This window comes from Engystomops pustulosus, chromosome 4 (genome assembly GCF_040894005.1).
Source record: "Engystomops pustulosus chromosome 4, aEngPut4.maternal, whole genome shotgun sequence".
Lineage (NCBI taxonomy): Eukaryota > Metazoa > Chordata > Amphibia > Anura > Leptodactylidae > Engystomops > Engystomops pustulosus.
In genome coordinates, this window is record NC_092414.1 from 190,252,827 (window position 1) to 190,266,674 (window position 13,848).

A 13,848-nucleotide genomic window follows, 5' to 3' on the forward strand; every position below is an offset into this window, starting at 1 on the left:
TGACATGTAGATACATTGAGAAGTGAGAAACCGGAATTAAATGTCAACATTTTATTATCATTAACATTTCTGAGAATTATTATTTTCTGTATTTCATGATTTGATGAAATGTAGTAACATTGCTTAAAAAAAGTCCCAATGTGGAACTGAAACGTTGCAGAATATGGGCTAATATACCACAAGCTTCTTCAACAGAATATTTTGGATTGCGTTAACTATTTGGATGTACACTGCATGACCTCAGGTTTTTATAGGTAATTTATAGGCACTTTGTGCTCTTTATTTGTCTATATATGTATCTATGAATATCTGCACTGTGCTCTCCACTAAAACTTAAGTCTAAAATAGCCAAATAGCCAAAGGCTATTCTCTCTTCAGGACCTCTCTGACGCTTTTACATACTGTGGACATCCAGCTCCTCTTCACGATGCTTCGCTCCAGTGGCTTTAATGGGGTTGTTCGAAGTTTGATAGTTATCAATCCTGAGACTACATTGATGCTTCCAGTCTGTGCCAATCGCTGCACCACCCTACTCCATCTAACACCCTATATATGCTCTTTGGTCCCACTCACATCTCCAAGATTTCTCCTGAGCAGCACCGATTCTCTGGAGTGTCCTTCCCCACACACAACTTCCAAAGTTTCAAACATCCCCTAAAACAAATCTCGCCTATCACATTCCCTAACCTCATTTAATTTTCATTTGCTTCATAATAAACCCCGGTTTGCTGCTCCCTTCCATATAATCCCCAGTCTCTGTGTATTGTGAGCGAGGAAAGTATGAAATGAGTGCAGGGTATATTATATCGTCTATTTGACTTTTGTTCTCACCAGTGGCTTTTTTTTTGCAGGGTTATTTGTAGTTTATAATGTGCACATATGTCATTAAAAACGTTTATTAAAAGGGTTTTCCCCCCTATAGGTGATTACCTATCTATAGGTTTTGCTCCACCAGTATAAACAGAGAATAGAGTGCTCTTTCTATGGTACTTGGGCCAGGTATTAGAAAGGAATATTTTCTCGTGGAAGTTCTGTCCAACGCTTTAGTTCACATAAGCAGCAAGAAAGTTACTCTTTTGCCACATGTAGATGTGTCTGTTCGTGTTGATAATACCTCATCCAGGCTTTCAGTTTTGTCCTGTGTCTCCAACATGAAGACCCCCGACAGGTCATGAAAGAAATCAAATATACCACATTAGCAGTACAACATGAAGATGTGGCCAAAATGTTATATTCCTGCTGCATGTTAGGGATTTCTGTCTTGTCTGTGGTCATCATGGGGGTCATCTTTATGAAGCATGTGGCAGAGCTTTATTGAGGTTTTTCTTGGTTGTGACTTTTCTATTATAAGTCACAACCAGTTCTTGTTTGCTTTTCTTTTGTACTGAATGGCTCCTGGGTATCCTGGTGACACTCAAGATGGCTCCTGGGTATACTGGCAAATATGGCTACAAGATACTCTGGTGGTACTGGAGAAGATGGCTCCTGACTATCTGGGTCATTTTGTTGACTATATTATCAATTAACTTGGGATGGTATTGGATCTTTTTCGAAGTCCTGAAAAGGTTTAGGTGTACATCCCTATCTGTAGAACTTAAAGAAATATGATTGTATCTGACAGCCTGACTGTAGATGATGGACTTTTTGGGGGGTAAAAGCTATCCCATTTCTGGTAGGCTGATGCTGATCAATTGGTTTTTGAATAAGAGATGTCTTTATGGAATCATTCCAAATTCTTAATGTGGTGTCCAAGAAATGAATTTCCATATCAGAAAAATTCAGTGTAAGGGTTACTGTAGGCAGGAATATGTTACATCTTTCATGAAATTCTATTAGCTGTTCTTCAGAGTTTGTCCACATTATTAGGAAATTGCATTCTAAGAAGTCAGTTTCCAGCTCTGTCACACTGTGGTGATAATTTACATCCCATGGCGGATCTGTTGCTTTGTAAGTACATTTGTTTTCCAAGAGAGAAAGAGTTATACATGCGAATGACTATGATGAGCTGGAGCATAAACAACAATTTTATCAGCCTCAAGATACATCTGACAGTTATCCCATCTTAGTGTGGGCTGTTAGCAGTGCCGGATTAAGGTTGGTGGGGGCCCTGGGTGAAGAATCTGGTGGAGGCCCCAACCAAATGCAGCAAACATACACATTCTCCTGCTGACTATCCGCTATCCCCACAGTAATGCATCCACATACAGCCGCCACCCCCCAGTAATACATCTACATACAGTCGCCAACCTCCCCAGTTATACAGCTACATATACCACAGGTTTAATGTAGATAAATGTAAAGTTATGCACTTGGGTCACGGAAACAAAAAGTATAATTATGTTCTAAACGGTCAATTACTTGGTAAAACTGGAGCTGAAAAGGACTTGGGGGTATTGGTGGATGGTAAACTTAATTTTAGTGACCAGAGCCAGGCGGCTGCTGCTAAAGCAAATAAAATTATGGGATGTATCAAGAGAGGAATAGATTCTCATGATAAAGACATAGTTTTGCCCTTATACAAATCCCTGGTCAGACCACACATGGAATACTGTGTACAGTTTTGGACACCAGTGTATAAAAAGGATATAGTAGAGCTGGAACAGGTGCAGAGGAGAGCAACCAAGATTATTAGGGGAATGGTGGGATTAGAATACAATGACGACTGAGGGGAGACCTCATTACAATGTACAAATACCTGAATGGACAGTACAAGGATCTCTCCAAAGATCTTTTTATACCTAGGTCTGTGACCAGGACAAAGGGGCATCCTCTTCACCTAGGGGAGAGGCCGTTCTACCATCACCATATACAAGGGGCATCCTCTACACCTAGAGGAGAGGAGGTTCTACCATCACCATAGACAGGGGGCATCCTATACACCTAGAGGAGAGGCGGTTCTACCATCACCATATACAAGGGGCATCCTCTACACCTAGAGGAGAGGCGGTTCTACCATCACCATATACAAGGGGCATCCTCTACACCTAGAGGAGAAGCAGTTCTACCATCACCATAGACAGGGGGCATCCTCTACACCTAGAGGAGAGGTGGTTCTACCATCACCATAGACAGGGGGCATCCTCTACACCTAGAGGAGAGGAGGTTCTACCATCACCATAGACAGGGAGCATCCTATACACCTAGAGGAGAGGCGGTTCTACCATCACCATATACAAGGGGCATCCTCTAAACCTAGAGGAGAGGCGGTTCTACCATCACCATACACAAGGGGCATCCTCTACACCTAGAGGTGAGGCAGTTCTACCATCACCATAGACAGGGGGTATCCTCTACACCTAGAGGGGAGGTGGTTCTACCATCACCATAGACAGGGGGCATCCTCTACACCTAGAGGAGAGGCGATTCTACCATCACCATAGACAGCGGACATCCTCTACACCTAGAGGAGAGGAGATTCTACCATCACCATAGACAGGGGGCATCCTCTACACCTAGATGAGAGGTGGTTCTACCATCACCATAGACAGGGGGCATCTTCTACACCTAGAGGAAAGGCAGTTCTACCATCACCATAGACAGGGGGCATCCTCCACACCTAGAGGAGAGGCGATTCTACCATAGCCATAGACAAAGGTTCTTTACTGTAAGAGCAGTGAGACTATGGAACTCTCTGCCGCAGGAGGTTGTTATGGTGGACTCTATGTACATGTTCAAGAGAGGCCTGGATGCCTTTCTGGAGAGAAAAAACATCACGGGTTATGGGGATAAAACATTTATTTAATTCTTAAAGGTTGGACTTGATGGACTTGCGTCTTTTTCCAGATTTATATACTATGATACATAGAGCCGCCAACACCCCAGTAATACATCTATTTACAGCCACCAACCCCCCAGTAATTCATTTATATACAGCTGCCAACCCCTCCGTAATACATCTATATACAGCCGCCTACCTCCCAGGTAATACATCTAGATACAGCCGCCAACCCCCAGTAAACCATCTATATACAGCCGCCAACCCTCCAGTAATACATCTTCATACAGTCGCCAACCCCCCCACAGTAATACATCTATATACAGCCGCCAACCTCCACTAATGCATCTATATACAGCCTCCAACCCCCCCAGTAATACATCTACATACAGCCGCCAACCCCCCCAGTAATACAACTATATACAGCCACCAACCCAACAGTAATACAACTATATACAGCCACCAACCCAACAGTAATACAACTATATACAGCCACCAACCCAACAGTAATACATCTACATACAGCCGCAAACCCACCAGTAATACATCTATATACAGCCACCAATCCCCCAGTAATACATCTATATCCAGCCGCCAACCTCCCCAGTAATACATCTACAGTCGCCAAGTCCTCCGTAATACATCAATATATAGAGCCATCAAATCCCCAGTAATACATCTACATACAGCCACCAACTCCCCAGTAATACATCTATATAAAGCCATCAACTCCCCACTAATACATCTACATACAGCCACCAACTCCCCAATAATACATCTATACACAGCCACCAACTCCCAGGTAAAACATCTATTCACAGCCACCAACTCCCCAGTAATACATCTATACACAGCCACCAACTCCCCAGTAAACCATCTATATACAGCCGCCACTCCCCCAGTAATACATCTACATACAGTCGCCAACCCCCCCCACAATAATACATCTATATACAGCCGCTAACCCCCACTAATGCATCTACATACAGCCTCCAACCCCCCAGTAATACATCTATATACAGCCGCCAACCCCCCCAGTAATACAACTATATACAACCACCAACCCAACAGTAATACATCTACATACAGCCGCAAACCCCCCAGTAATACATCTATATACAGCCGCCAATCCCCCAGTAATACATCTATATCCAGCCGCCAACCTCCCCAGTAATACATCTACAGTCGCCAAGTCCTCCGTAATACATCTATATACAGCCATCAACTCCACACTAATACATCTACATACAGCCACCAACTCCCCAATAATACATCTATACACAGCCACCAACTCCCCAATCATACATCTATACACAGCCACCAACTCCCCAATCATACATCTATACACAGCCACCAACTCCCCAGTAATACATCTATACACAGCCACCAACTCCCCAGTAATACGTCTACATACAGCCACCAACTCCCCAATAATACATCTATACACAGCCACCAACTCCCCAATAATACATCTATACACAGCCACCAACTCCCCAATCATACATCTATACACAGCCACCAACTCCCCAATCATACATCTATACACAGCCACCAACTCCCCAGTAATACATCTATACACAGCCACCAACTCCCCAGTAATACATCTACACACAGCCACCAACTCCCCAGTAATACATCTATATACAGCCGCCAACCCCCCAGTTATACAGCTACATACAGCCACCAACCCCCCAGTTATACATCTATACTGGCAGAGACCCCCAGTCCACATCCTTTATGTGATGAATTGAAAATATATATTTTTACAAGGCTTACCTAATAAATGATTTAATGAAGGAGACAGATTCAGATGAGACTAGGAGTAAGATATTATACCAGGGTGGGGCAGGAAATAAATCAAGGTGGAACTATGTGGCGACATAGCATATACCTGATAGCACTTGCCCCCGTCTGGCACAGAGTAACAGGTGGCACTGATTGCACTTTGCCTAATAAAAGGGATTTTAAGGTAATAGTGGAGAATGAGATGAATGGGAGAGGCTCTGACAGAAAATATAAGCTGAATTGTCTGCATGTCCGCTGGGTAAATGATAAAGAATGAGTATGCGTTGTTCCTGGCACAAAATACAGAGCAGAAATAATAGCTCTGTGTATTTTGGCAGTGCAGGAGTCCTAACAAGTGTGTCCGGATGTTGAAGTCCCCTCTATTAGGAGAAAAGTAAATATTATTGATGAAGGGAGAAAGATTATAGGTCATACTGTGTACAAGGAGGAAAGTGTCCCATAACTGCCTTCAGAGTGCCGGCTGTGCCCATAAGACAGAACACAGATGTCACCTTAGGGCATATTCACACTGTTCATTTTCAATGTTGAAAAAGTCAGCAGAGCATTAACCCCTTAATGAACACCCTATTGGCTTTCTAAGGTGGTCATTAAGGGTACTTCTTCTGACTGCCGATGTCAGGCTGTGATGTCACAGCCCAGACCCGGCACTAACTCCCGCGAACAGAAAAACTCAGATCCGGGTGTTTAAGTAAGTGCTGTAAGTAACTGAGCATGCGCAGAATGCTCATTACTTACACTGTACACTGCAATAAAAGTGTATTGCAGTGTAAGGGCTTGAACAAGCTATCGGATGAACACTTGTTCAAGCCCAAGTATGGAATGTGTAAAAAATGTAAGAGTAAAAATAATTTTATAATAATAATTAAATAAATAAAATAAAAGTCCCCTAATCACCCCAGTTACACATAAAATGCAAACAAAGTATACAAAACAGAAAAACAGCAAAAAAAACGTACACACGAAAAACTTAATATACAATTTTTCATCAAACACCATCACAAAAAATGTTCTTAAAAGTGATCAAAAAAAGTTATGCACTTTAAAATGATACGACTGAAAAGAACAACTCTTTTCACATAAAATAATAATAAAATATTATTTATACGTTACGGTGAGCGGGAAAACAAAATTCCCCCTTGAAATAGTTAATAAGATCTCATGAATAAGCTATAGACCCCCAAAATGATTTCTCTATACATTGTATCTCACCTCGCAAATAATAAGCCTCATATGTTCGCATTACCAAAAAAATCACAATGTGACAATACAAATCTGCTGTGAATGGCGCTGCTTTAATTCTATGTCCGGCCGTGCACCAGTACAGAAGTTTACCACCACATATGGGGTATCGCTACACTCAGGAGAAATTGGGCATCAAACGTTGCAGAGCATTTCATGATTTTATTTTTTATGAAACTGTCAGTTTTGGTCTAAATGAATGTATTTTCCCAAAAATTCTAAAGTTTCTAAATCGCAAGTCCGTATTGTTTTAACCCATGTGAAATACTTAAAGGGTTAACAGACTTAATAGAAGTTGTTTTACACACGTTGAGGTGTGAAGTTTCTATAGTGGGGTAATTTATGGGATTTTACTATTATTTAGGCTTTTCAAAGGCACTTGAAAGCTGAGTTGTCCCTCAAAATGTGAGCTTAAGCGGTTTTCATGAAAATGAGAAAAATGGCACCTTAAGTTCTGCGCCTCATAACATCCTAGAAAAATGAGAGGGCGCATAAAATATCATCTCAACATAAAGCAGATATTCCGTAAATGTTAATTATCAAGCTTTTTGGGTAGTTTTACTTTCTAAGGCCTTAGGCTTTGTTTCCAATTGTGTCGGAGCATGTGATTACGTTACATTTATAATGAAGTATAATAAGAATCACAAGTGTTATTTCTTGTCATAACGATGGCATCTCAGTGGACCGCATTAGAAGCCACGGTAAGTGTGAACAATACGGTGATCACATCATTCTCTAGTGCAGTGCATATCTAATGTGAGAGGAGAAGCACTGGGGCAGCCACGGGAACGACAGAGCCTCATTATCATAATTGTATAATTGTTTTTTTCAGCAAAACCATCAGCTCAGAGATTAAACAAGATATGTTTCTGCATCAGTGTAGCTACAGCATTCTCAAAGTATGTTTGCTTGATAATGCATAAAATCAAATGGTAGATTTCGTTTAAGGATCCCAGTAGTTGGATCATAATTTTACCGCTGTATCCTATGGATGTGGATAACAATTTAATGTGGGACAAACCGATAGCCATGCAATTTTTTTCATGATCTCCTTCAGATGATGGGGTCTGATGGGGTCTGGTGAGGGAACCAACAATGTAAGTCACTTCCCCTGTCGGACTATTGTCCTGTACTAAAAGCTTGATTACAATGCAGGGTCTAGCATCAATAATGACGATTAATCTTGTCAATGCAGGTACAAAACATTGCGACTGCATGACACCTAACTCAGGGCGCATTCACACAATGCGTTGCGTTGCCTTATCATGTAATCAAGGCTGAAGCCAGTGGAATGCGTCAAAAATGCAACGCATGACGCAACACATGGTGTGAATACCCTCAAAATTCTGCAACTATTGAGCACCATAAGTGGAAAGAGCTCCAACTCCATGGGGGATATTTATCAGGACCTCTGCGCACCGCCAGTGGCGCAGAGGCCCTGAAATAATCGCAAATGCTAGCTTATTGCTAGCTTTTGCGATTATTTTCCCCAATCCGCCACCTTCACGCCAGTGGGGCGTGAAGGGGGGGCGCGGCCGGCCGAGCGGGGGGCGCGGCCGGACGGGAGTGGGCCTGCGTACTTGCTGCTGCCGGCGACTTTTCATACGTGAAAAGTCGCCGGCTGAGATTTTTCTACGCCAGGCCCTGCCTGGCGTAGGATAAACTCTGCGCAACTGGCAGCCCGATACATGAAGAGGCAGAAGCCTCTTCATGTATCGGGCTGCGAATTTGCTGCGGCGGGGCTATCACGAGCGCCAGCGTATGATAAGTATCCCCCAATGTGTATAACTGCTCATCCTGTTACTGACTTCAAGCGAGGAAAAGAAAGTGAATTCCCTTCATTCTGCTTAGAATATAAAGCATGAGCTGCATCACCAGTCAAAATCTGCCTAAAAAAAACCAAACATGCAGATTTTGACAAGTTCGGCCCAAAAGCTGGCCGTACACCTCAGGTAACATATCAAATATTCCTCCACCACATACACACTTTGCTAGGCTGAGCATTCATGTTTTCTCAATGGAGAGAGGGGAATGTCAGACTTTTCTCCTGTAGAGTTCATATTGGACATGGCCAACCCGACTTTACTTTAATTTCTGCGATAAGAAAAACATAAATAATACATTTAAAAAAAAAAAAAAAAAAAAACTTTTGGGTGACAAATTTGCAAGGAGCATTACTAAAAACATGAGAAAAATGGTAATACATGAAAGAGTTCACCGGGGCAGAGGGCTCTACGCTGGGTCAGACAGTATTCCTCTAAGACCATATTCACACCGTCATGATGTAACTATATTATATGAACCATTATAGATAGTGCCACTAGACCAGCAGTGAGGATGGAATAGGTCATAGTGACGGGGCAGCGCAAAACCGCCTTACACTCTTCTCTCAGACACCCCAAATTATTTGAGCATGCGTGCACGTTTTGATAAGAAAAGACAGAAGACTGAAGTTCTGTTTTATCCTAAGTTCATGCTCCTAACTTGCCGTACAGAAAAGAGAAATGAACTGTGTCTTTATTTCCTGATACATAGCTTCTTATACCCTTACAAAAAGGTGTGGTTACATACATTAAAATCATTATAATTGGTTATAGCTAAGCATATATGTCTGGCCCCGACCCCTGCTGATTGGTCCTCAAAACTAGGCCTTGGTTGCTATGCCAGGGGAATTTCCAGTCACCGTTGTCTACAGTAAATTGACCACTAGTCTGGATGCTGATGCTATTCTTAACAAACATCTGCTTTTTGATCATAAGACTTGAGTTTCGCTGACAGTTGCATGTCTGGTTAAAACTGATGTAAGGGAAAAGCTCTGTATTTCATAACAAACAGTGTACAAAAATATAGGGCAAAGGGCACATGTATACAATCATAAAGCATATAATTATTATGGACACATAATCATTACTTTGACCCTCACAATTCCCCCCTAAATACTGAGCTTTTCCCTACACTTCACTAAAGATCATCTTTTCTGTAGGCTGTTCATGTGGTGGGAGAGGGGAGTGGATTGCTTCACTAAGTCGTCAACCCAACAGGCCCTTGCGCCACTCAGGTTAATTTCCCAGCACTAACCTAACTAACCTAGTCAAAAAGCGATCCTGGAAACTACAGACCCGTGAGTCTAACTGCTGTGGTGGGGAAAATATTTGTGGGGTTTGTTAGAGATGTTATCCTGGAGTATCTCACTGTGCACAACCTTATAACCCAGCGTCAGCATGGGTTTATGAGAGATCGGTCCTGTCAGACTAATCTGATGGAATCTTTGTGGGCAGAGAAATGGTTGATAAGATTTAATGTAGGTAAATATAAAGTTATGCACTTGGACCAGGGAAACAAAAAGTATAATTATGTTCTAAAGAGTCAATTACTTGGTAAAACTGGAGCTGGAAAGGACTTGGGGGTATTGGTGGATGGTAAACTTAATTTTAGTGACCAGAGCCATTCTAGTTTGTAGGGTCATCAAAAAAGTGTGAATAGAATACTGTAATGCTATTGGCCATAACAACAGTTTAAATAAGAAAAATAGCTGAATTAAAACATTTAACTCTATAGCTGCTGAGCGGGCAACATACACCCCCCACACACACTCCAGGACGGAGCTGTAATGCCGTTTTAGTTCTCTTGCTCAAGATGGCCGCCGTAGAGGAATATATCACCAACAATTCCCCCCTTTTGAGCTCTGCTGGCCTGTAATTCCATCCTGTGTGACCTCCTCAAACTCCAGGTACCCACAGGTAGGCTAAGCCCTTACCTGCTGGACTTGTTAACTCTTCACCAGATCCCCTGGAGGCTGGTCACTCAGGGGTTACAGGTCTGCACACTCAAATCACATCACTGAGTTCCCATAGTCCATAGGTTTGTAAACAGGCTGGTTCTCCAACAGGCAGCATCATCCTCCGCTCCGGGCACTCCTGTCGTGGTTCTTACCTGGACGGCCATCAGGGACATGGTGGATTTGATGAGGGGGACCACACAACCCGCAATAAGTGACAAAAGCAAAATCACAATCCCCAATATCACCCCCACTTAAAGGAAAACCTTCCAATCCCCCACCCACAAAGTGAATGACAAAGTGTCCACCCCAGAGTTTCTCTTGAGTTCCCTGGACAGTCCTTCAATCTTTTCACAAGCATGGGTAATGGATCCATAGGGGGCGATGTCAGCCGAGATGTAACAAGCCACTCCCACCATCTTACAGACTCCTCCCTTCTCAGTAAAGATCATGTCCAAAGCCATGCGGTTCTGGGAAGCATCTCGGATATAATCACAAATCTCTGTTGATTACAATAAAAACAGTTAACCCAACCAACATCTTTGCTCATAGCTCTCTGGGGAATAATGATCTGTCATGGGGAATACCTGTCCATATCTGATTGTGGGCCTTGTACTCATCTGGGACCCCCCTTGGTGCTCCCACTGTATCTATATAAACGTTGTCATCTAGGTGCTTCTCTCTCAGACCTCCAGAATCCTTTGGGATTCTCCACCTTTTCTTATGTGTCTGATCAACCTTATCCCTGGGGATCACAAGGAAGGAATGCACAAGTGTTATCACCGTGCACTCACCTTCCCAGCCTCTAGGCCTGACCGGACTCTCCTATCCCCACAAATCCAGTACACATCAGACACTGCTAATACAGGGTTACCTGTGCTGCCAATGTTATAGAAGGTCATTGTCTTGTTGCACCAACCGTTGGTAAAGTCTCCTACCCTGGGGGCATCCTGGTCAGCCCTACAGATACAATGATAGTCATGGTTGGGGTGTCCCTGAGCATACAGTCAGTCAGAAGAGACCAGCTAGCAGGAAGAATAAGTAAGTTTGCAATAGTAAGTGTGGCTTTCCTCTAGCTTCACAAACATGTCATTGGTCAGCAGGACTTGGAAAGGACCATCGTAGCGAGGCTCCAGACTCTCTCTCTAGTGTCTCTTTACCACCACGTAGTCTCCGGGCTTCAAGTTATGCGTCCTGAGGTCTCTGTCTGCATCTGAAAAAGGAATCAGAAACACTTTGCGGACCTTTTCCAAGGCCTGGTTCAGCTGTGTGGCATGTTCCACCTGGTTTCCTGCCATCAGCTATAGGGTCTGTGGGGAAGTAGGGGCCTAGTCTAGGTGCACAGCCAAAAAGTACTTCAAAGGGGGCAATCCCATCTTTCTGTTGGAGGTGGTCCTAACTGAATGGTGGGCAGCAGGAAAGCACTCGCCTGTTCTACACCCAGGAGGGACAAGGTTTCAGGTCTTTACCTGTCCAGTGAAGTGGGTTCTGCGACCGGACTCTATGGTCTCTGGAAGTCCAAACCTGCAGAAAAATCTCACTCACCACCTTCTTGGCTGCAGCTCTGGCAGTAGCCTTGGTCATGGCAGAAGCTTCTGGCCACCCTGGAAAGAGATCAATGCACACAGGCACGTACTCCTACGTACCACTTTTTGGTAGCTAGATAAAATCCATCTGCAGTCTTTGGAAGGGATACAGCAGCTTGGGTGTCACCTTCTGTGGGGTCTTTTCCACCTTACCCGGGTTGTGGCGGGCACAGACTATAAAGGCTTTCACTAGTCTAGTGACGGGTAGTAACGCCCGGGCAAACCACTTGCGGTTTATGAGCACTAGCATAACCATTTTGGATATGTGTGTGTGTCCGTAGGCTACTTGACTTACTGTCGGGTGCAGGGCTCCGGGCAGGCACACCCTCTCTCCCAGCATCCAGGTCCCATCGGCATCTGGGCTCCAGCTTTCCTCCACACTTCCTTCACTTCTGATGACTCCCGGGCCATCAGGGACTGGAACACCTGTGGATCAAACTTTTAGCTCAGAACTCACCGCTGAGACTTCAGGATAGTCTCCAGGCTCCATCTGTGCAGCTGCCTTCGCCATCCCGTCAGTCACATCCTTGCCCTTGACTTGTGGAGTTACCAAATTGTGTGTGCTTTTACTTTTACTATCCCCACCTCTCGTGGAAGTAAGAGAGCATCCATGAGCTCTATAACCAGCGTGCCATGCTTAGAGGGGGTCCCTGCAGAGGTGAGGAAATCTCTAGCCTTCCACATGGGTTCATAGTCGTGTTTAGACCCCAGGACTATACCTTGAGTATAGATGTTTGCCCTTTTACCTTCCACCAGCTGTAGCGCTTCCCTGAGTGCCATCACTTCACCTCCTGCGCTGACCTGTGTGGAGGGAGTGGTTCTGCTTGTACTACCTCATGTGCGCCACTGACCACTGTATATCCAGTGTAGAACCTTCTGTCTTCTCCTGCAGACCTGGAGCCATCTATGAGAAAAAACTCAACATCTGGGTCAATCACCCTTCTCTCCCCCCCTCTCTGAATCCTGGAAGACTGGTGACAGAACGAAGGATTCAGAGCTGTGCACCTTATCAGTGTATCCTGGGGATCAGGAGTGCACACTGGAGTCTGAGCTGTCTGGCCTTGGCTCACATGCTTGGGCTGTAATTGGGTGAGGACACTGTGCAAGGTATGTGGGGTTTGCACTGTAACTGAGTGATCTAGGGTCTAGGATCAGCTCACTGGTCTTGCTGAGCAGATTGCTGGCTGCAGCTTCTGACACATGAGGGGCCCCCCTCGCAACTGAGTCTAACCGGGCCTAATAGTGGGCCAATGAGGAGGCCACCATGTTCCTGGGCTAAGACACCTGTGGCATGGACTGGATACTCAAAGCGATGTGCCTAGGGCCGGGGCAGACAGGATTTGCCAGCTTAAGGATATGGAATGCATCAATTGCCTCCTGACTAAGAGCAAATGGGGAAGAGGCAATTCAGTTTATCAAGGGGCAACATCAGGCTGGAGGCAGCAGACCTTATCCCAGGCTGCAGGAGAGGGCCAGTCCTAGAAACCTGTGAAGAGGCTTAGGGCCTCAGGGCAGGGGCACATTCTGGACTGCCAGCTTTCTTCCCTGTGCCAGGTATCTGCCTGTGGCTGAGAAGCAGAGGCCTAGGAAGACCACCTTCCCCTGGCAGTACTGGAATTTGTCTCCGGAAACTTTGCAACCCTTCTGGAACAGAAAACACATAAGGTCAATAAATGCATCCTGGCAAACAAAAACAGTAGGTCCTCCGCATACTGAAAAGGAGA